Genomic DNA, 20,748 nt, shown 5'->3' with positions numbered 1-20,748 from the left:
AGTACAGGCAGTCACTGAATGGCCAGAGCCACAATGTATCAAGAATATTCAGTCTTTCTTGAATTTGCTAACTTTTATAGAAGGTTTATTCCAAATGTTGCACAACTTGTTACTCTAATAACAAGTTGTTAAGGAAGTCAACTAGCTTTTGTTTGAATCAGGAAGCGGAAAGGGCTTTTCAAGAGATGAAAGAGGCATTCACCTCAGCTCACCCCAGTATTGAGACACCCAGACCCTGTAAAACCTTTTCAAGTGGAAACAGATGCATCCAATGTTCAGTTTCATCTTCCTACATGAATCCACTAAGCTCAACTTACATTCTTTGAACCATTATAGCTTCAGATGTTCTGGTAATATAGGGAATTTGAGAGCCGAGTTAACAAGCTGTTCCCAATTAGGTGTTGTGTATCCATTCAAACTTTTTAACAGGCGCCTAGTCACTGGGCATTCCCTCATTCAAACTTTCAAAGACATTTCAACAGGCTTTCACTGAGATGTTTTTTTTTTTTTTCTGGTCTGGAACACAGACACCATTCATAATCCTGTAGTATTTGGTTTAGGTATCTGCAGCCCTCATAATGCAACCTATACGCTGAAACTATTGTATTGTAGTACAGATAGGGAGAAATGGCATATGAGGAGTTACACACAACTGCTAGGTGGTGTTTGGTTATTTGCCGAACCATTGGCTGCCAATGGCCATGCTAATCCCTAAAGGCATTCCCACTCACTTCCAGTCCCTCCCCATGCACAAAACACCTCCTCATGGGAAATCTTTGAACTTGCTTTACTCAAACATTACCATCAAACGTTGCACTCAAAGTGCATGTTAGTTTTCAAAACATTCTTCTGAGAGTTAATGACTTAATTGGAGCGTTAAACCCACTACTGATGTAATAAAAATGTCTTAGCCAGATCTGCATTCAGTACTAGATTTATAGGTATTATCTGTGTCTTTCACTGAAGTCCTGTTTAAAAGAAACATTGGCAAAGCCAACCTTTACTATTTTTGTTTAAGTAGTAGGCATTTGCCAAGAACTTCTATTAGATGCACAGGTAGTGACACCGTTTTGCGCCTACTAGCATCAATGGCCGGTTAATACAACTACTGCACTGCCTGCCAAGTGGCTTTATTATGCCTACACACAATCCAAAACTGTTGGCATTGCCAATGCCTGTTTTTCAAAAGCAAAAACACACGATCGTATATGGAAAAATCCATATCATGTTAACATATCACAGGTGCATTGGATCACTGTTGTAAACATTATTGGATTTTTCATGGGAATGATACATAGGGATATTTCCAATGCACAGCGTTCACTGCTTTACTAAAGGTTTGCACATCCAGCCCTTCCTCTGGTTGCCAATGCTTTTTCCCAAATGGTGATAAGGCGCACCTACACCGATAGTGAAAGTGTGACTCAACTGCACTGTCAGTATTAGCAACGGTAGACCTTATTTTACCATAGTGTCCTGTGAAATGAATCTCTTAAAATGCACTGCAGCTCAGTGAACACTTGGGGCCAGATTATAGAAATGTAACTAGTTTGCATGGTATTACCACTAGGGCAAAGCTTACCTGCATTTCTAAAAACATTGCACAGTGAAAAATGCAGTTTGACATGACATAGGTACCAGGGCACAAAATGCCTTGGTGCAAATAAAGATATATTTTCAATGCATTTTTGCACCAGGGACAAGTTTGCCCTACTGCTAATACAGATTGTATTAGCACTATGGCAAACTTTCCCCTATCTTAAAAATGCATTGAAAATGTATCTTTTCCGCACTAGGAAGATGTTTGCCCTGGCTCTTATGCCATGACAAACTGCACTTGTCACTGTGCAAAGGTTTTATAATATGTCCCCTGAACCCAGAGGACTCCCAGTGGAGGGAGTAAAGAAAGTAAACCGGAAAGACTCAAAAAGGCTTCACAAGTGAAGTGCGATTAGTGCCTGGGATAAGTGCCGTGCAGTTAGCCAAAGTTAAAGGCCTAAGCGTTGACTCTGCTGCTATTGAGGAAAGATTTAGGTGCATAGTAAAAATGAAAACTTTTCATTTTCCTTCTGAGATGGAATTAATACTGTATGATCTATAATTGTGATGTATTCTTTTAGCCTGTGGAGCAAACACATAAATAAGGCTGTCTGACAACACTCCCCTCAAGAACAAATGGCCTTTGTATTAAAAAAGGAGACCAAAGATGACCAAATAGGTTCATGCCCTAAAGTTAATTTCAAAGAATCAAACCCTGTCAGTATACTTTATGAAATGGCCCTTTTCAGTTTGGGAGAGAATTACACATGTATACATCTGTGCATACCACTGAAGATACTGCTGTATCAATTTGAAAATCTCTTTCTCTCCATTACCTCTCTAATAAGGAATAAGATCCTGGAATAGTAGATGTTTAATCACCCAAGTCAAAGAGTCTTGATAACTCACTATTTAAAACTTGTCTCAGCCTGATAAAGGGAATTTAAATTCTAGAAAAGCAGACTGGTGCCAGAGGCAATTTACCTACAGATCTTGCTCCACAAGTAATCTGTCTTGAGTAAAGGAGAAAACATTGAAAAACATAGCAAATGTCTCTATGTCTTTGCTATCATCCTAGTCCTCAACTCCTTGCTAAATCATTTAACCAAATATACACTCGAGTTAGGATAAAGAGAGTGGCTCTTCAATCTATAAAAATACATATAATTGCACCAAATTTGGAATTATAATCAGCTGATACTATTTGGTGGCTGTTAAATGCTTCTACTCCACAGTAGTCTATTTTGGGTCAGGTACGCTCCTTCAGTACTCTGCTATTGAAGGAGTAGCATCAGAAAGGGTGGGACTAATCTGTGTATCGATACGGCTGTATCGTAACGAACATTGTATCGTAGCGTGCCGGTGTCTCGGCACGTGCCCATAAGAGGAACTCGAACATTTTGTCCCAGATATCTAGGGTCCTATACAATCAAGACTATTATAAACCCTGTGGCAGTAAAACTAGCTTTACCACCAAATATGCAGATTTATCCCGTATTCCGCATGTCACTCTTAAAACCTGTTCAGCCTAGAACTTGGTTCAAAACACCACCAAATCCGGTACTGGTTAACAGAGAACCCGAATTTGAAGTCAAGGACATCCTAGATTCTAAGCTCACCAGGTCCAAGTTATATTACTTAGTGGACTGGAAGGGATACAGCCCTCAGGACAGGACATGGGAGCCTAGCGAGCACGTCCATGCGCCATGCCTGGTAAGATGATTTCATCGGAACCATCTGACCAAACCAGGGCCAGGCGGAGGAAATACCTTGAGAGGGGCCTTAGGGGGGAGTGCTGTCACGATCCAGGCCCCTGACCCCCTCAGGTATAACAGCCCCCTGGCAGCAGTGGGCCTAAAGCCCTTCACACTGGCCCCAAGGGCCTTAAAACTCCATCAAAAACATACGTGGATTCAGTCCTGGCACTTTTGGCACCAGGCTCATTATCAGGAATAAAGCAATATCAGTTTTGCACCTTAATCCAACATGGAGGCCTATTACACAGCTCAGTTCTTTAGAACCAAGCCATGCGGTCTAGTGTTTTGGGTGTGGCTGGGCCTGGTCCTACTTGGCCTGGAACTACTTTACCTGGGCTATTTGAACCACACCCAAACAGCAGAACACGCTTCGCGTTAATCTTCACTCCTGCAGCGTAATGCTCACCATGTCCAGCTCCTGCTCATCTGCTTCTCCGGCGGCCCGATCCTGAAGCCCTAGATCTGGTTCCATTAATAACCTGGAAGAACAAGAACAGCATTAGTGAGCAAGAACACTTACCTGTGAAGTAACCGGTCTTGAATCCATCCTGCACTTCGCTTACGTCGCCCATCTCCGGAGTTTGCTGCAACCTGCAAAGGTAAAGAAACAAGGACAGCATTATTAACAATTCTTACCGGGGGAAGCAGCGAGTCCTGGCAGCACCCTGTGCTTGTCTTACCTCGCCCATCTCTGGGTTTCACCTCAACCTGCAATGAAGAAGGAACAAGGTCAGCACTTACCTGGGCAAGCAGCGCTTCGATCGCTCATCACTCCGGAACATCACTGCAGCCTGTAAAAAGAAGGGAAGAGAACACAGGTTAGCAATTAACACCAATAAACAACGCAGCGCTCCGCCCATCAATAACTCACCGTGGTCTTCGCCATCGGTGCGGCAACGCCAAGATCGCAACCATCCCTGTGAAAACAAAAAGAGACATTGTTAGGGAACAGCATAGTGGAGCAAGACGCTGAGAAGACAGAGAAAACGGTGGGAAAGAAAGACACAGAATAAAGACGGAAATCACATTATAACTCACCTGGAAGACAGCAAGCAGAGTCAGAGTCACAGCTGGTCTGGACCCGACATAAGGGCACACGGACGAGTGCAGCAACGAGGTCCACAGAACACCCGCACCAACCATGCGCCCCTGCACAGAGACGCAGGACGGAGAGTTCAACGCACAAAAACCTAAGGTGAGCAATAACCCCAAGTGAGGGGATTTGGACCGGAGGGAGGGGGGAGTCCACTCATCACAGAACCAGTATCTTAACCCTCCATTCTACTGTTATAGGCACTACGCAATATTTGGCACATAACCAAGCAGAGAGGGGTCCAGGATAGCGCTTAGACCTCCATCCATTATCGTGTGGTGCCCCCATGGATACCAGGTGAGCATAACATGTGTGGGAAGACTATGCTGGCCTGAATGGTTTTTGGGAGGGATCAAGTGGATTGCTGACCTGTTCAAAGATGGGAAGTGGTTGACGGCCAGGGAAGTTAATGAAAAATTGAATATTAATGGTTTTACGAACATGGATTATCAGAGGCTTAGGAGAGCCATTGGTGATGTGGAGGTAGATAATGGATTGAATATGGAATGTTTCACTACTACATCGAAAAATGGTGAAGGAGGTTTGGCTAGTAGGATTTATAGACAGATTGTTACAGAATACAAGGAGAATGTTCAACTACGGGATGAAGTCAGAGAATTTGTTGGGGTATTTCTTAAGCGCTCTGGCTGAGAATATGCCTAAATGTCATATTTTGCTCTTTAAACCTGGGTGAAAGGTCCCGGGGAATTAAAATCTTAAACAGGGTATATTGGACCCCGCAGAGATTGTGTAAGAGAGGACTTTCTGATACCAGTGATTGCTGGGGGTGTGTGCATCAAGTTATTGGAGGAGAACATTGATTTTGATTTCATGACATTGATACTGGGAGGTGATGAATTACTTGAAGAATTGACTACTTGTCAAAAGAAATGACTATTTCGAGGTGCTGTGATGAGAAAAAAATTGATTCTTACAGGCTGGAATTCAGCTTTCTCACCGAAAATTGATGTTTGGATTGATGAAATGCACAAGCTGGCTGAAATGGAGAAAACTATCTATAGGAGAGAAAGGAAATTCACTATTTTTGATAAGATTTGTGTGAAGTTTATGCTTTGTAGTGCACTCTGCTTGATTATGTTATGGACTGGAGGGATAGGTGCGGGGTGATGGCGAGGTGTACAGAATTTGCTTTTAATGTACATAGTTCTATTATTGATATATCTGATGTTGTTTAATGGATGATTTGTTTATACTGTTTGGAATTTCTATTTGTGTATTTTGTATCTGAATAATTGAAAATAATTAATCCCCAAAAAAAAGAGGGAGAGTTTATTCTGCTACAGAGTCTCTCCTTAAAGGGTAGTGTCAATTCTGGTACAGAGCCTTGCACTTCAAGGGGGAGCATGTATTCTAATACAAAGTCTCCCCCATCAAGGGGGAGAGCGTATTTAGCTATTGAGGTTCACCTACAAGGGGGGCAGTGCTTATTCTTCTACAGTTTCTCTGCTTCAAAGGGGAACGTTTATTCTGCTACAGTTTCTCTCCTTCAAATGGGAGAGTTTATTCTGCTGCAGCGTCTCCCCTTCAAGGGGGAGAGTTTATTCTGATTCCTAATCTCCCCCATCAAGGAGGAACATTTATTCTGAAACATAGGGCCTCATTACACGGACGGCGGTAAGGGTTAACGGTCACCGTTAATGGCAACGGTGACCGTTAACCCTTACCGCCGTACTACGAGGTCCCTTTGCGGGTTGGAGGATTTAACGCCTGCTTCTTGCAGGCGGTAAAATCCAACCCGCTAAGGGACCTCGGAGCTAATTACGGCACCGCAAAATTGCGGTGCCGTAATTAGCGCCTTCCCCATTCCCATAGAGCCCTATGGGGCAGAAATGGGAATGGGGAAGGGCAATGGCGGAAAGGGGATTTACCGCCCCTCCAACCTTGGAATGGGGCGGTAAATCCCCTTTCCGCCAAGGCGGTGCCGGTATTTTACCGGCATGAGCCATGGCGCTATTAGCGCCATGGCTCACCGCCTACCGTGTAATGAGGCCCATAGTCTTCCCTTAAAGGGTAGAATCAATTCTGGTACTGAGTCTCCCACTTCAGGTGGGAGAGTGTATTCTGAAACAGAGTCTCCCCTATCAAGGGGAGAATTGATTCTGAGACTGCGTCTCCTCTTCAAGAGATAGACTTTATTCTGATACAGAGTCTCCCCCATCAAGTGGGAGAGGGTATTCTGCTACAGAGTCTCCACTTAAAGGGGCAGAGTCAATTCTGATACAGAGTCTATTGGGGAGTTTTTATTCAGAAAAAGAGTCTCCTCCTTTAAGGTGGAGAGTTTATTCTGATACAGTGTCTCCTCTTCAAAGGGGAGAGTTTATTCTGAAATAGAGTCTCCCATTCAAGGGGGAGAGTGTATTCTGCTACAAAGTCTCCCCTTCAAGTAGGAGAGTTTATTCTGATATAGAGTCCCCCCTTCAAGTGGGAGAGTGAGTGTTTATTGTGCACCAGAGTCTACCATTTAAGGTGGAGAGTTTATTCTTCTACAGAGTGTCCTCTTCAAGCAGGAGAGTTTATTTTGCTACTGAGTCTGCCCCAGCAAGGAAGAGTTTTTGTTCTGCTATGGAGTTTACCTTTCAAGGGAGAGAGTTTATCCTGATACACAGTCTCCTCTTCAAGGCGTTTAGCCTACCACGAGACATTGGGCCTCATTACGAGGCTGGCGGTAGCTGCGCCTGTAATACAAAATTACCGGGTCATTAAGGCCTTGCTGGACCCGGTGTTTGCCCATTCCTTTGCGCCGGAAAAATTCTTTCCCATTCCCATTTGAGCCCCATAGGGCTCAATGGGGAAGCCAGATGTACCGGCACCGTTATGAATGGTGCTGGTGCATTTGACATGCTGTGCTCGCGGGTGCTGCTCTGCCCGCCAGGTTATACCTGGCAGGCAGAATGGCACCCGAGAGCACAACTCGTAGTTTGCCGGTCAGGAAACTACCGTACCGGCAAGCTTACCGTACCGTAGTTCCCGGACCGGCAAATTTGTAATGAAGCCCATTGTCTCCCCCATCAAGGGGGAGAGTTTACTCTGATACAGAATCTCCCCCATCAAGGGAAGAATTTATTCTGATAGAGTCTCCCCTTTCAATGGGGAGAGTTTATTCAGCTATAAAGTCTCCCCTAAAAGGGGAAGAATGTTTTCTGCTACAGGTTCTCCCCATCAAGGGGGAGAGTTTATTCTGCTACAGAGTTTCCCATTCAATGGGGAAAGTTTATTCTGCTACAGAGTCTCCCCCATCAAGCTACAGAGACTCCACTTTGCAGGTGGAGAGTTTATTCTGACATAGAGTCTTCCCTTTAAGGGGGAAATGTTATACTGATAGAGTCTCCCCTTCAATGTGGAGAGTTTATTCTGGTATAGAATCTCCCCCATCAAGGGGGAGAGTTTATTCTGCTACAGAGTCTCCCATTCAATCGGGAGAGTGGATTCTGCTACAGAGTATCCCACATCAAGAAGGGGGTGTATTCTGATACAGAGTCTCACCTTCAACTGGGAGAGTTTATTACGGTACAGAGTCACCCCTTTCGAAGGGGAGAAGTTATTCTGCTACAGAATCTCCCCATTCAAGGGGAGAATTTCCTCTGATACAGAGTCCCTCATTCAATGGGGAGAGTTGATTGTGCTACAGAGTACCCCACATCAAGGGGGGATTTTATTCTGTTACAGTGTCTTCCCTTCAAAGGGGAGACATTATTCTGATATAGAGCCTTCCCCATGAAGGGGGAGAGCTTATTCTGCAACATAGTCTCCCATTCAAGGGGTGAGGTTGATTCTGATACAAAGTTTCCCCTTTCGAGGGGAGAGTTTTTTCTGCTACAGAGTATCGCCGTTCAATGGGGAGAGTTTATTCAGCTATTGAGTCTCCTCTACAAGGGGAAGCATGTATTCTGCTACAGTATCTCCCCATAAAAGGGTGAGTTTAGTCTGCTACAGTGTCTATGCTTCAAAGGGGTGAGATTGTTCTTATATAGAGACTCCCCCATGAAGGGGGAGAGCTTATTCTGCAACAGAGTCTCCCATTGTAGGGGTAGCGTTGATTCTGATACAGAGTCTTCCCCTTCAATGGGTTGAGTTTATTCTGATACAGAGTCTTCCCTTTAAGGGGGAGAGTTATACAGATACAGAATCTCCCCCTTGATGGGGGAGAGTTTATTCTGCTACAGAATCTCCCCATTCAAGGGGAGCGTTTATTTTGATACAGAATCTCCCCTTTCAAGGCTGGGGTGTTTATTCTGCTACAGAGTCTCTCCCCATCAATGTGATGACTCAACAAAATTTCAACAGAGACTCATAAAGACACACTTTTAAAATACATTTCAGATATTCGTGTGTTCAAAATGAAAGGAAATTAATCTCTTGTCATGGGCAGAATTTATTTCACAGGGAGAGATTCCATTTCAGAATAAATTCTCCCAGGGAGGCTTTATTACGGGAGAGGGTTTATTTTGTGACCCTGGCACCCTTATGGTAGGGAAATGCAGTTCGAAAGCTATGATGTATGAGGAACACATTGAATGATGGCAAGTAAAAATGGTCGGACGACCTCTGTACAATGAAATTCACTAAAAGGAAGGTGATAAAACATGGTTGAAAAAAGTAATGTCTGACTTCCTTCAGTAGCTAATCCTAGTGTCTGTAATGGTAAATGGTAAATGGCAATGTTTATTTATAAAGCGCCTATACACAAGACAAGTGTTCCAAAGCCCTCAAGAAGGGAGGGAAACAAGGGGAGAACAAATAAGTCATTCACAGCCCGTGAATTTCTGAACGATACAAGTCTGCACAGTCAGAGAAACTCCATATAGTACAGTTAACAGTGTCATGGGTCATTAACCAAGTGTAGTATTGATGAGGCAAGTGCAGGCCAGGGGCAAGCGCGAATAGGACTGGTGAGGATGCCAGGGACCTGTGAGACTCTGAGGTACAACCAGCAGCCAGTATGCAAGCTGTGTGGAAAAGGAGGGGGAGAGGGATAGAATGGAGAGAAACGTTAGCAGGGTAGAAGGAGAGAGAAGGAAGAGGAGAAAAGGAATGCCTTGAGGAATTTCCAGAACTTAAGGAGATCAGGCTCAAGGTGGGGGGTGGCAGGGAGGTTATTCCACTGGGAGGCCCCTACTGTGGATAAAGTTTTCCCTCCAAATTTCTGTTTGGAGAACCGGCTCACTCGCAGACGGTTGGAGGTAGATGAGTGGGGGGCTTCGCGAAGGATAGTATTTAGGTAGGCATTGTTGCAGATAGGTAGGTTGCAGGCCCCAGAAAGCCGTGTGGACAATGCAGAGGATCTCAAACTTTATCCTTCCAGCCGCGGGGAGCCAGTGAAGGGATTTCAGCGCTAGAGAGATGCAGTCTCTTGGCTTGAGGCCAAGGATAAGTCTTGAGGTTCTGTTATGGATGAGTTGCAAAGGGCGCAAAGCAGAGGGTGGGAGGTTGAAAAAGAGATTGTTGCAGTATTCCAGCCTTGAGAGAACCAGAGCTCTGGAGACAGCGATTTACTGGGGAATGGTGAGAAAAGGAAGAGCACCTCTGAGGAGGTGCAGCTGGTAGTTGGACTTCGTAGAGATGTCCGAAATGTGAATGGGGAAGGAGAGAGTGGGTTGAAGATGACCCCAATGTTTTTTGCCTTGCAGCTGGGTGCGGGCACAGGGCCAAGGGAGGCTGGCCAGAGTGAGAGTGGGAAAGCAGGAGTCCCAACGCAAAAGATCTCAATCTTACTGGCATTGAGGCAGAGGTTGTTTGCAGTACACCATGACTGAATTGCGGACAGACAGATATGAGTGATGTAGAGGAGGTGGCTGAGGGTAGCTTGAAGGAGAGTTGAGCATCATCCGCATAACACTGGACGTTATTGGAGAAAGTGGCAATCACACATGCCAGAGCAGCCATGTAGACATTGAAGAACCAGGGGGATAGGATAGAACCATGGGAAATGTCACATGTTGATAGAGTGATAGTAGGAGGGAGGACCCAAGTTCCACCTGGGATGGGAGGTCAGAGAAGAAGGAGTTTAACAATGCCAGAGCCTGACCTGGGATTCCCAGGGTATCAGAGACGTGCGATCAGGATGTTATGGTTTACTGTGTCAAAGGCAGAGGAGAGTTCAAGAATAATGATGACAAAGGGAGTGTTAGTGTCAGGATTTGAGAGCAGGTCTTCACGGGTGCTCAGAAGAGCAGTTCCATGCCTCTGGATGGTCTAAAGCCAGACTGATGATCATGCAGGCAACCAGCAGATTCAGTGTGGAGGGTGAGCTGGGAGATAGCCAGAGATAGCCAGCTTCTCCACAAGATTGCCCAGGAAATGGGTGATATAGGTGGGCAGCAGTTTGTCGGAATGGAGGGGTCAATAGAGGGTTTCATAAGCAGAGGGCACACACAGGAGTGCTTGAGAGAAGTTGGGAAAACTCCAATGGCAAAACAGAGATTGCAGAGATCAGCCAAGGCTGGATCGAGAGATTCCATGTTGTCCTTAATGGTTTTGGAGTGACAGGGATCCACCTGTTTTTGTGAGGTTTTCATAGACTGGACTTGTCCGGCGACCTCATCAGTTGTGATGAGCGTGAGGAAAGAGAGGAGAAATGGTGGAGGAGCCAAGGGAGGCTCCAGAGGAGTTGGTGTAAGATTTGGTGTGGGAGTGGGAGAGGATGTCTCAGGTTTTTGCGGTGAAGTGTGCAGCCAGGGCTGAGCAGAGCATCTGGGTGGGTGTGACGGATGAGGAGGCTGCTGCAGGAATGGCCAGTTCCTTACAGACTTTGAAAAGTTTGGCCGTGTTGCTTGATGCCACCTACATGCAGGCTTGAATGAAGATTCTTTTCTTGGTGTGGATGCAGAGTTGATATTGCCTTTGACGGAGGTGGCATGAAAGTTTGTCAGAGGGTCCTCCTGATGAATTCAGTTTCCGCTCAGCTGTCTGACACTTGCGTTTGAGGTCAGCCAGATCAGAGTCGTACCAAGAGTTGCACTTTTTTTGAAGGCTTCGTCAGACCCTCAAGACAGGAGCAAGAGTATCAAAGGTGTTAGAGATAGAGAGCTTGAAGGTAGCGAGGGGTGTGTCAGTCTCGGAGTCAACCACAGGAGTAGGAGGCTGAGAGTAGGTGGAGGCAAAGGCAGCTGCTGTCACTCTTTTCATGGGTCTGGTGACTTTGAAACCGAGTGTCCGCACTGGGTGTGCCAATGCAAGAGGCGAGGAGAGCTTCAAGTGTGACGATAAAAGAAAGTGGTCCATCCAAGAGAGAGAGGGAGTGAGAGGGATAGAGAGTGGCATGTCGGTAGAGATGAGAGCATCCAAGGTGTGGCCCGCTGTGTGTGTGGGGCTAGGAGAGAGAGTTGCATAGGTTGCAGAAAGGTCCTGAGGAGAGTCCAGATGAATGTTGAGGTCATCCAAAAGGAGAAGTTGAGAGGAGGAGGAGAGTAGAGAGGATTCCAGGTCAGCCCATTCCGTGAGGAAGAGACTGGATTGTCCTGGTGGCCGGTAGAAGGTGACCAAAAGAAGAGAAGATTTAGGAGAGAGTGAGAGCCTGCAGACTAAACACTCGAAGGAGGAGTAGGCCTGAGAGGGGATGATGGACACAGGTATCCATTCTGGGAAGATCAGCGTCACTACACCTCCTGTCCTTTTAGGCCTAGCTGTCCTTGAACCATGTCTCTGTAATGGCAAGCACATCCAGATCCATGCATTCAAGGAGATTGCAGGATGTCAGACAAGTGTTTGACAGCAGAGCGAGAGTTAAGCGTGGCAATATGAGGCAGCTTGCCATCTTTGAAGGTCTTCCGTGGGGGGGAGCAGGGGACGTTGGTCCCCCGCGAGGGTGCAAGAAAGCCAGAGGGATAGTGGAGGAAGGTTGAGAAGCCAAGACCGACGCAGGAGCCATAACAGTGAGGCAAGTCAAGGGCACCTGTGCAAAAGAGGAGGAAGTCACAGTAGGCAAGGGAGCTTGTGCAGAGGAGGAGGAAAGCACAGTATAAAAGGGAGCTTGTGTAGAGGTGGAGGAATGCATAATAGGCAAGGGAGCCTGAGTGGAGGAGGAAGAAGGTACAGCAGGCAAGGGATCCTGGGCATGTAATTCTACAATGTAACTGTAGGAAGCAGAAATAAGGAATCTTTTAGAATTTACCATTTTAGGCATTGCCCATTGCTTTCTGCCTGATTGGAACAGTTTTAAAGGAGGGGATGAATTTGCATGACTTTAAAGTACACTCAAATTATAAATACATGTTGCACATTTCATTGCATGGAAATGGCTGACTCCAGTCAGGATGTTTACAATTGTCCTTATGGGTTTACAAAGGGTAATATTCTGGCCCATTAATGGTATGTTCACTGGTATGCCTTTTGTGATTCACCTCCATCTTGGAAGCAAATCCCAAGGGACCTACTGTGGATTGGCACCATAAACATTTCACCAAGCCCCTCACCCCTGAAAGTAGACTATTGTTAAATCACTTAAGCCCCAACAGCAAACTAACCATACAGCTGCACGAAACTAAGAAAATTAGCCAGTAAATGGCTAGAACAATGGAATCAACTAATACTAGGAACTATGAGCAGTATCCACCTCTGCCTTTAGGGCTCAATGTACCACGCCCAGCTCTTTAATATGCAAGAGTCCTAAGATGAACCCACCTCTTCCGCACTAATGATGTGTACAACACACAATTCAAGGATGCACTGTTTCAGTGATATCTGCAACCTGCAGATCCTCAAAGTTCCTCATGTCTGTAAAGCATCCTTGATTATTCTCATGCATTGTATCCCATGTATCTTTGCAATACGTGTAACTCCAGGGCTGATGTTCACATGGTATATTCCAGATCCAGCGATTCACACAATTGCACTCCTGAGATGCAGCTATGTCTTGTCCCACAAACCATTCTTCACTATAGCTCATTCCAGAGATACAGATACCTGTGTTGTTCACGTGCTGGTTACCACATGCAGTTTGTCAATGCACATCTGGTGCAGTGCTGCACGCCTGTGAGGCTAAAAGTTCCATCATGCACTTCTAGACATAAGGCTGAGTTTTTTTGTTTTTCCCCCGATGAGTCCTCACTAAACACCTCATTAGGCATGAGTATACAAACTGAGCCCCCTGAAGGATCAAGAGCCTCTCTGAATTTCACGGTGTGCGACTCCTCACAGAACTTGCTTTCTGGGCTCGATTGGTTGGTAGCATACTATTTTGATTCAAGAGATTTACAGCATGAAGACACTGGGAAGCCCCTGCTGATCTTCCTGTGAAAATCCAGTACCGATTTCAATGGCCAGACATTTTTCAAAATAGAATGGGATATGAATGGTGCCATATGTGGTCAAGGATACACCCTATCTTGTAGAGGATAGGCTACAGTTGCCAGAACCAAATATCTGTTGCTACTATGTGGGGACATCAACAGTTTGACTAAAACACAGTGGATCTCATGTTCCAGGTCCGCAGAGCTTAAAACAGTTCCAGAGGCAGGTGCTACTTTCACATTTGGTGGCATGTTTGTGATATTTGGCCAGTGGAGAGAGTAGGCTAGGAATGGGATTTATGTTTCTGCTGCGATTGTCCCCGCCATCTCCAAAAAACACCTGTTTTTACACCAGCATGGAATTTTCATGATGGTGTAGCAGCAATGGATTCCCATGACTTTGTACAGCCGGAAAAACATGCATATTCCAGAGGAATCCATTGTGTGCTGCAAAGTATCAAAGTGAAGTGTAAAGGTTATTTTGCCAGCCTTTTTCCCCCACCTTTTGCCCTTCCCAAAGCAAATGACAATAGTTACCGGGAGGGGAACTGTTTGCACCTAAGCACGGGCATAGGAGACACATAAAAACTTGTGGTGGGGGGCATGGGACAACTTGGAGACTTGTAGACTTTGTTCCCGCCCCAAGTCCCACTCAGCTAATCTTGGGTAAATAAACTGGTCTTGTAGTGGTTGGTTGTTAATTGGCCAAAGAAGCAAGCTCTGCTCGACAGTTTTTACCAAAATTGCACTTGCTAGTAAGTTGCTATGAGTGCAGCATCATCATGACACTTTGGAACGTGAGCAGCGAGCATATATATCAAAAAGCTCCAGCAGCCGCAGAACCAAATGCGCTACTATACATTACTGCACCTACATTGCCTTTACAATGTCTCTAGCTCATAATCAGGACCAAACATTAAACACAATCTGCATGGATTATGCCGATGGTTTAATTTTTATCATAGCACTAAAAGTCAAAGTGCAGCTAATAATATGCATCATGCCCGGGTCAGCACATCGGTCACCGCAGCGAAGGACCAGCACGTGTTTCGTGTGCGGCGACAGCCGGGCATGGGTGCCACACCATTCAGCCCATGTGGGCGGTCCAGGAGCTGATAAACAATGGGCCTCATTACAGGTCGGGCAGTTCGGAATTAACAGTGGCGGTAAACCCGCCACCACTGTTAATTCCAGACCACCTTATCCTGAGTCCTGCAGTCGGGAGGTGATCTTCCCGCCAGGTCTGACCTGGCGGATTGAACACCTCCCGCCTGCAGGCGGACGTGGAAACACCAGCGCCATCACGAGATGGTGCCGGTGTTTCCACTTCCCCATTCCCATTGAGTCCTATAGGACTCGTAATGAGGCCCAATGATTTTAACCAGGCAATGCAGCATTAATGACTAGTGTGAAATATGCATCACAACATGTAGATACCCGAAGGGCAAATACAAACTCTCATTGCATTAAAAAAAACAATCTCTCTGAATAAAGAATAACTTCGATAATTTGTCCCAATTCTTCATTTTATTTCATAAAGTACATAAGAGCATATAAAAATAATGTGCGCAAAATTTGATATAATTTTAAAGAATATGCATAGCTCAATTTAGGATATAACAATACATATTAATCATGTCAACACACATACAATGGTCTATCATTCTAATTCATCAACACCAAAAACATTAATTCCCATTCTACTGTTTACATACTGTGCAAAACTCGCAATAAGAACAATTAATTTAAAAGAATATAGGTCATACCATTAGACCTTGAGTGCAAAATACTTTTTGTAACCATCAATGCACCAGTGATTTACAATCATGGAATGTATCACTCTATAATTTGGATACAATAATTTCCCACAAACGTTGTATAACTGTCCAAATTGTTAACTAATTGGAGTTTAAACTAGTATAATATTGACTCGAGTTCCGGCTGGCCATTGAAGGTGGTTTTCATGCCACAGCCATCCTCAGGACAAATAAAGAATCCATTCATGATCACATATGTGTGTGATGACCAATTGGCCGGAGCCTGTCTTTTCTGTGTTTCCTGCATTGTCACCACAGATAAAAGAGAAGGGCAAAAAAACTACCCAAAAAGGAAAAGATGAGAGGCAGAATTATGCAGCATATGCAACAATACTACACTTTATTTATTATTATTTGGCTACAAACATTGAATGCAAGATTTACCTTCCATTGATATCCTTTGCCACATATGAACAAATAGTGATCACACCACACCATTGGCTAATTATACCAGATTTGTCGGCATGGAAAAGCATTAAAACATTTCTATATAAAAGGAGTTGTAAAATCCCCAACTCTGATTGCCCGCGTGTCCCCCAGATTCTGTCACTATGGAGAAGAGCCCCTGCACGTAGGCACACAGGCACACAGACCCTTTTTCCCTTTTTGTCCATCGTCTCTCAACAATCAATTTGGGCAACTCTCCAATCCCCTCTAGTGTCCACTCAATGTTAACAAATCTGTTCTTCTTGGGTACAAAAAAGATATCACCCATTTGTAATCTTCCAGGAAAACGGTCCATGTCACTATTTACAAAAGATGCATCTAGAGCCCCTCATTATACGATTGCACCAGTGATGAGGCTCAACATGCCTCAAAGGTTACTATAAAAGCCTATTCACCCAAGGTATCAACCTACTTAATGCTTGGAAGTGCAGATGTCGATGGGTGGAATCCCCGAGGTTCCAGTTTGAAGTTAGTGCCGCCCCAGTGAGGAGTACAATTTATGTTTGGTAATACAGCAGTTTCCCCAAGTGTGAAATATGCACCTGTAATTGCATGCCCATCGCTTCTGGCCACTGCTGCCAGGAAAGCATTGTGATGATAATGGATGGCTGTCGCCAGCAGAGTGGCACTGGCAGATAAATCAAATGCAAACCTGCTGAAGGCATCTTGAGGCTAAAACTTAACAAATCACAGTGAGTGTACACTCAAATCAAATACGAGCCCGAAACGCATTGTTAATAATGTTGCTTAGCTTGCCTCACAACGATCAAGTATTATGATAAAGTTGTTTAAATGCAATTTCAACTGTAATGGTTCATACTTACAAAACTACTAGCACAGTTGTCTGCGTTCCATAAAAAATCATTTATTTGGCCATCATGGCATGGAATGCTTTAGGTATAGGTATCACCTCCAGCCTGCCCATTAAGCAAAATGCCAGTCAGATAGCACAGCGTTGGCTTTGACATCCATGCAGAGCCTGCAGACGCAGGTTTCCAATACCGGAAAGGCCAGACTCAGCCTTTCATCCTTCCGAGGTCGATAAGTGAGCACCACACACTGTGGCTAATAATAAGCAGTGCTCAGATACCTGAGGGTTCGTAGCGCTACATAAATGTGAATTATTATTATTATTATGATCAGTCTGTGAGTCTGGGATTTCACACGTTGTCAATCTAGAGGTAGACTGAAGCTGCATAACGTTGCTTAATTGAAATTTCAACAGTAATGGATCATACTTTCAAAACTACGAGATCAGTTGTCTGCGCGCCATAAAAAATTATTTATTTCGGCATCAATGCCTGGACTGCTTTAAGTATAGGTGCCACCTCAAGCCTGCCCATTAAGCAACATGCCTGGAATTTCATCCAATCAAAGAGGTGGGAACTATTGTGCTCACAAGCAAAATAAATCCAAGAGCGAGAGCAGATAAAAAATTATGTGCGCCGTCTGGACCTGTGCGCCAGGCAGCCAGTCACATACAGCTAGCCAGTGTGACTGTCTCTGAGCAAGAAACACTGTATGAGCAGAGCCGAGCCAACATCCGCTCATACAGTGTCCAGTGTACAGTGTCCAGCTCCAGCCCTGATTTTAAGTTAACACAGGCAGCCTTGCTAAAATTAAACCCTCCTCATTTGGCTTCTGATTGAGGTGGGGGATAAATGGCATTATATCCCGCCTGCCTAAAATTGTGTATTGGTTTTGTCCCTCCTCTACCCCCATGTCCTACGCCCATGCACCTAAGTGCAAACATAACACGTCCTCTCTGTGCAATATAGACATATTTGATGAACATGAGCTATTTCCACGTTCCTTCTACACAGATAATCCCTCAGAGAGGAAGATGAAATGCAGCTGTGAATACCCTCCGAATGTGTTGCTTTGTTGAAATACTTGTATAAGGCCCCATCTATTTCACTTCTCTGACTAGTTATAATAAGTTTGTTGTCACAACTAGAATTCAATCCTGACCAGGGTTAAAACTGCCAGGTAATAAGGAGCCCATTAACACAATAAATTAATGAAGATATACCAATTCCCATGAAAAACAACTATTAGAACGTACTTTTACTTATTAGAAGGTGACGATGCAGCTTCTTAAGACTGCATTGGCATGCCTGATGCCTTTAGTGGAAGAACAGCTATAGAGAGAGTGATCATGTTTATTTTGCATCATCTGTATGGTGTTATGACAAATTCTCATATTTGTTTTTTAGAGTGATGTTTTTTATTTTTTTTATTTTTAAAGGAGTCTTCATTGTCTGTCAGCAGCCCTGCAACTTCAATTCTCAGCGTTTTAATACATAAATAAAACGGTGGCAAGCTGACATTAGCTGTTAAATTCTGCACACACCGAAAAAGTTCAGGTGAAATAAATCAAGATGATTGCCTTTTTTTGGCTGATTCATTTATTTTTCGTCATTCCTCCTCCATTTTTGTTTGACAAATTCAACTGCTAATTATGTTGAGCACACAATATGTTAAATTATATGTGTTAATAAAAAAAAGTCCTTAAGCTTCAGGAACAATTTGAGAGTTCCCTCTGAATAACAATAATAATACTATTTGTGTGAAAGAAAACTGCATCCAATACACTATAATTGTATTACGCAGACGATAATGAATGGCCTGGTTCAAAGTCTAACTCTCCTTTGACACCTCTGGCTTAATACATTACACTTACATTGTTTTTTTTTTAAACAAACAATAAACAAAGCTCACATTCTTGCCTTACAGTGTATCCAACCACAATAAGACAATGGGGGTCATTACGACCTGGGCGCAAAGGGATACTGGGCACCGGTAATGACACCTGTGCCGGTAATCCCTTTGCGCCCTATTCCGAGGTCCCTTTGCGGGTCCCTCCCTTAACGCCTGGTTTTAGCAGCTTTATGGACGGGACCTGCAAAGGGATACCGGGGTCAATAATGGTACCGCAATTTGTGGTACCGTTATTGAAGCCTTCCCCCATCCCATTGACCCTATGGGGGCTCAAATGGGAATGGGGAATGGCTTTTCAAATGGGTACTTACCGGTCCCGCAAAGTTCGGAATAGACTGGTAAGTCCCCATACCACCAATTCGGTGGCGGTACCGGTATTGGTGCTAGACATGGCACTAGTAGCGCCATCACTAGCACCAACCTCGGAATGAGGACCAATGAAACAAATGTCTTTACAGCAAAAAGGGGAGTATATGGTTTTCTTTGTTTTTCCCAAAACAAATGTTTCCTTACTACTATGATAAATAACCCACAGTACCCCTGGTCTCAAGGTGGCGTGCACCCGGGTTCCAACCCTGCAAATACTTGACTAATAAATAAACAGACACGGACTTTGAGTGGCTGCTGTAAAAAGTCCCTGCTCGCTTTGCCTGCTACCATCTCGAGATGACCAGAACACTAGTGGGCTGGTATTTGGGATACTACCTGCTTTGGGGACTATGTTAAAATAACAAACATTTAACAGCGAGTCACAAAACGAGTTTTTAAATTTTATTTTATTTTTTAATTTTTATATTGTGCATTTGGTTATTAGACAATAAAACCTTAGGCACATAAACAATTATACATACAATAAGAAGCTCAATCAGATAAGAGAACTCATGTACAGATCAAATCAATATGCATGCTACTAGAAACTTTAAAGGAATACTTTTTCCCTCCTCTTACCCTGCAATGCCTACACTTGCTTAAAAAAGTAAGGATGTCTTTAGGGTGAAAACAACATTTTATATAAATGAAGTGGTGTGAAATAAGATATTAGTCACTCTTAAATTACGCATTTTGCACAATATCTCTCTCCATATGTAAAATGTGACTGTTGCATATAAAGTAGACCCTGCACCATATATGCAGCTTCAGAATTGGTCTGTTATGACCCTATCCAAGCTGGACACAAGGGAGGCTAGTTTTACATATAGATCGATCAGCCTGGGACAACAGGTAAATAAGTGACAAGGGGTCTCAACTTCTTCCACACAAAATTGTCAAAGCCATTTTTCATGAGGCACCCCTGTCCAGCATCCCATGACCTCCCTCATGGAGAGAATATGAAACCGCATATAGGTAATACATCTCCTAATTTGTATAGTGCATGGTTTAATTAGATAAATACGAGGAGTATCAGGAATTAAACCCTGTCTTGAAAATTCAACAAGACTTGTCTTATCAGATAACCTACTGAGATTATGATTACCAGGCCACACAGCAGTATTGCCCTTCAATTTCTTCATGTCCACTGTGGAATCAATCAAATCATCAATATTTGTATGAATCTCATTCAAGAATTTTAATGTAGTTTCACAGAGATCTTGAAGATAGAAATTAGAGGTGTCCCGAGAATAATGCCTCACAATGAGGCCTGCAGGGAATTAAAATCAAGGTAACCGGAAAGGAGAGTAACCACAAATGTACAACGTTGAAGGGATCAAAGAGCTCTCAGGGACACAAGACCAAGCTTCAATCATAAAGCTTCAACAGGGACCAAAATTGGGACCCCCAAGATGGAGTGTAAGAGTTTTGCTTCCAAGGTCTCTAGCCACCTTATTTTTGGCTCTGTTATAGCCGCAGTGGCGTACAAAATCGTAGGCACAATGCTAGTTCTGTACACCACAATCAATCCCTTGATGTTACATCTGCCCTTACAACTTACACATTTCCTAAGGATCCACCATTTTTTTAAAATACTTTAGACACAATAACATTTCCATAATAAGCGTTAATAAGGCAATCTTTAACCAGCATACCAAGATATAGGTAGCTCTGAATACTCTCAACTACTTAAATTTGAAGTTTGTCAGTTCATTGAAAAAGATGCAGGGGGAGACCCACTGCAGCCACCCAACATC

This window comes from Ambystoma mexicanum, chromosome 6q (genome assembly GCF_040938575.1).
Source record: "Ambystoma mexicanum isolate Mex_15411 chromosome 6q, UKY_AmexF1_1, whole genome shotgun sequence".
NCBI lineage: Eukaryota > Metazoa > Chordata > Amphibia > Caudata > Ambystomatidae > Ambystoma > Ambystoma mexicanum.
Note: the sequence above shows the minus strand (reverse complement) of the source record.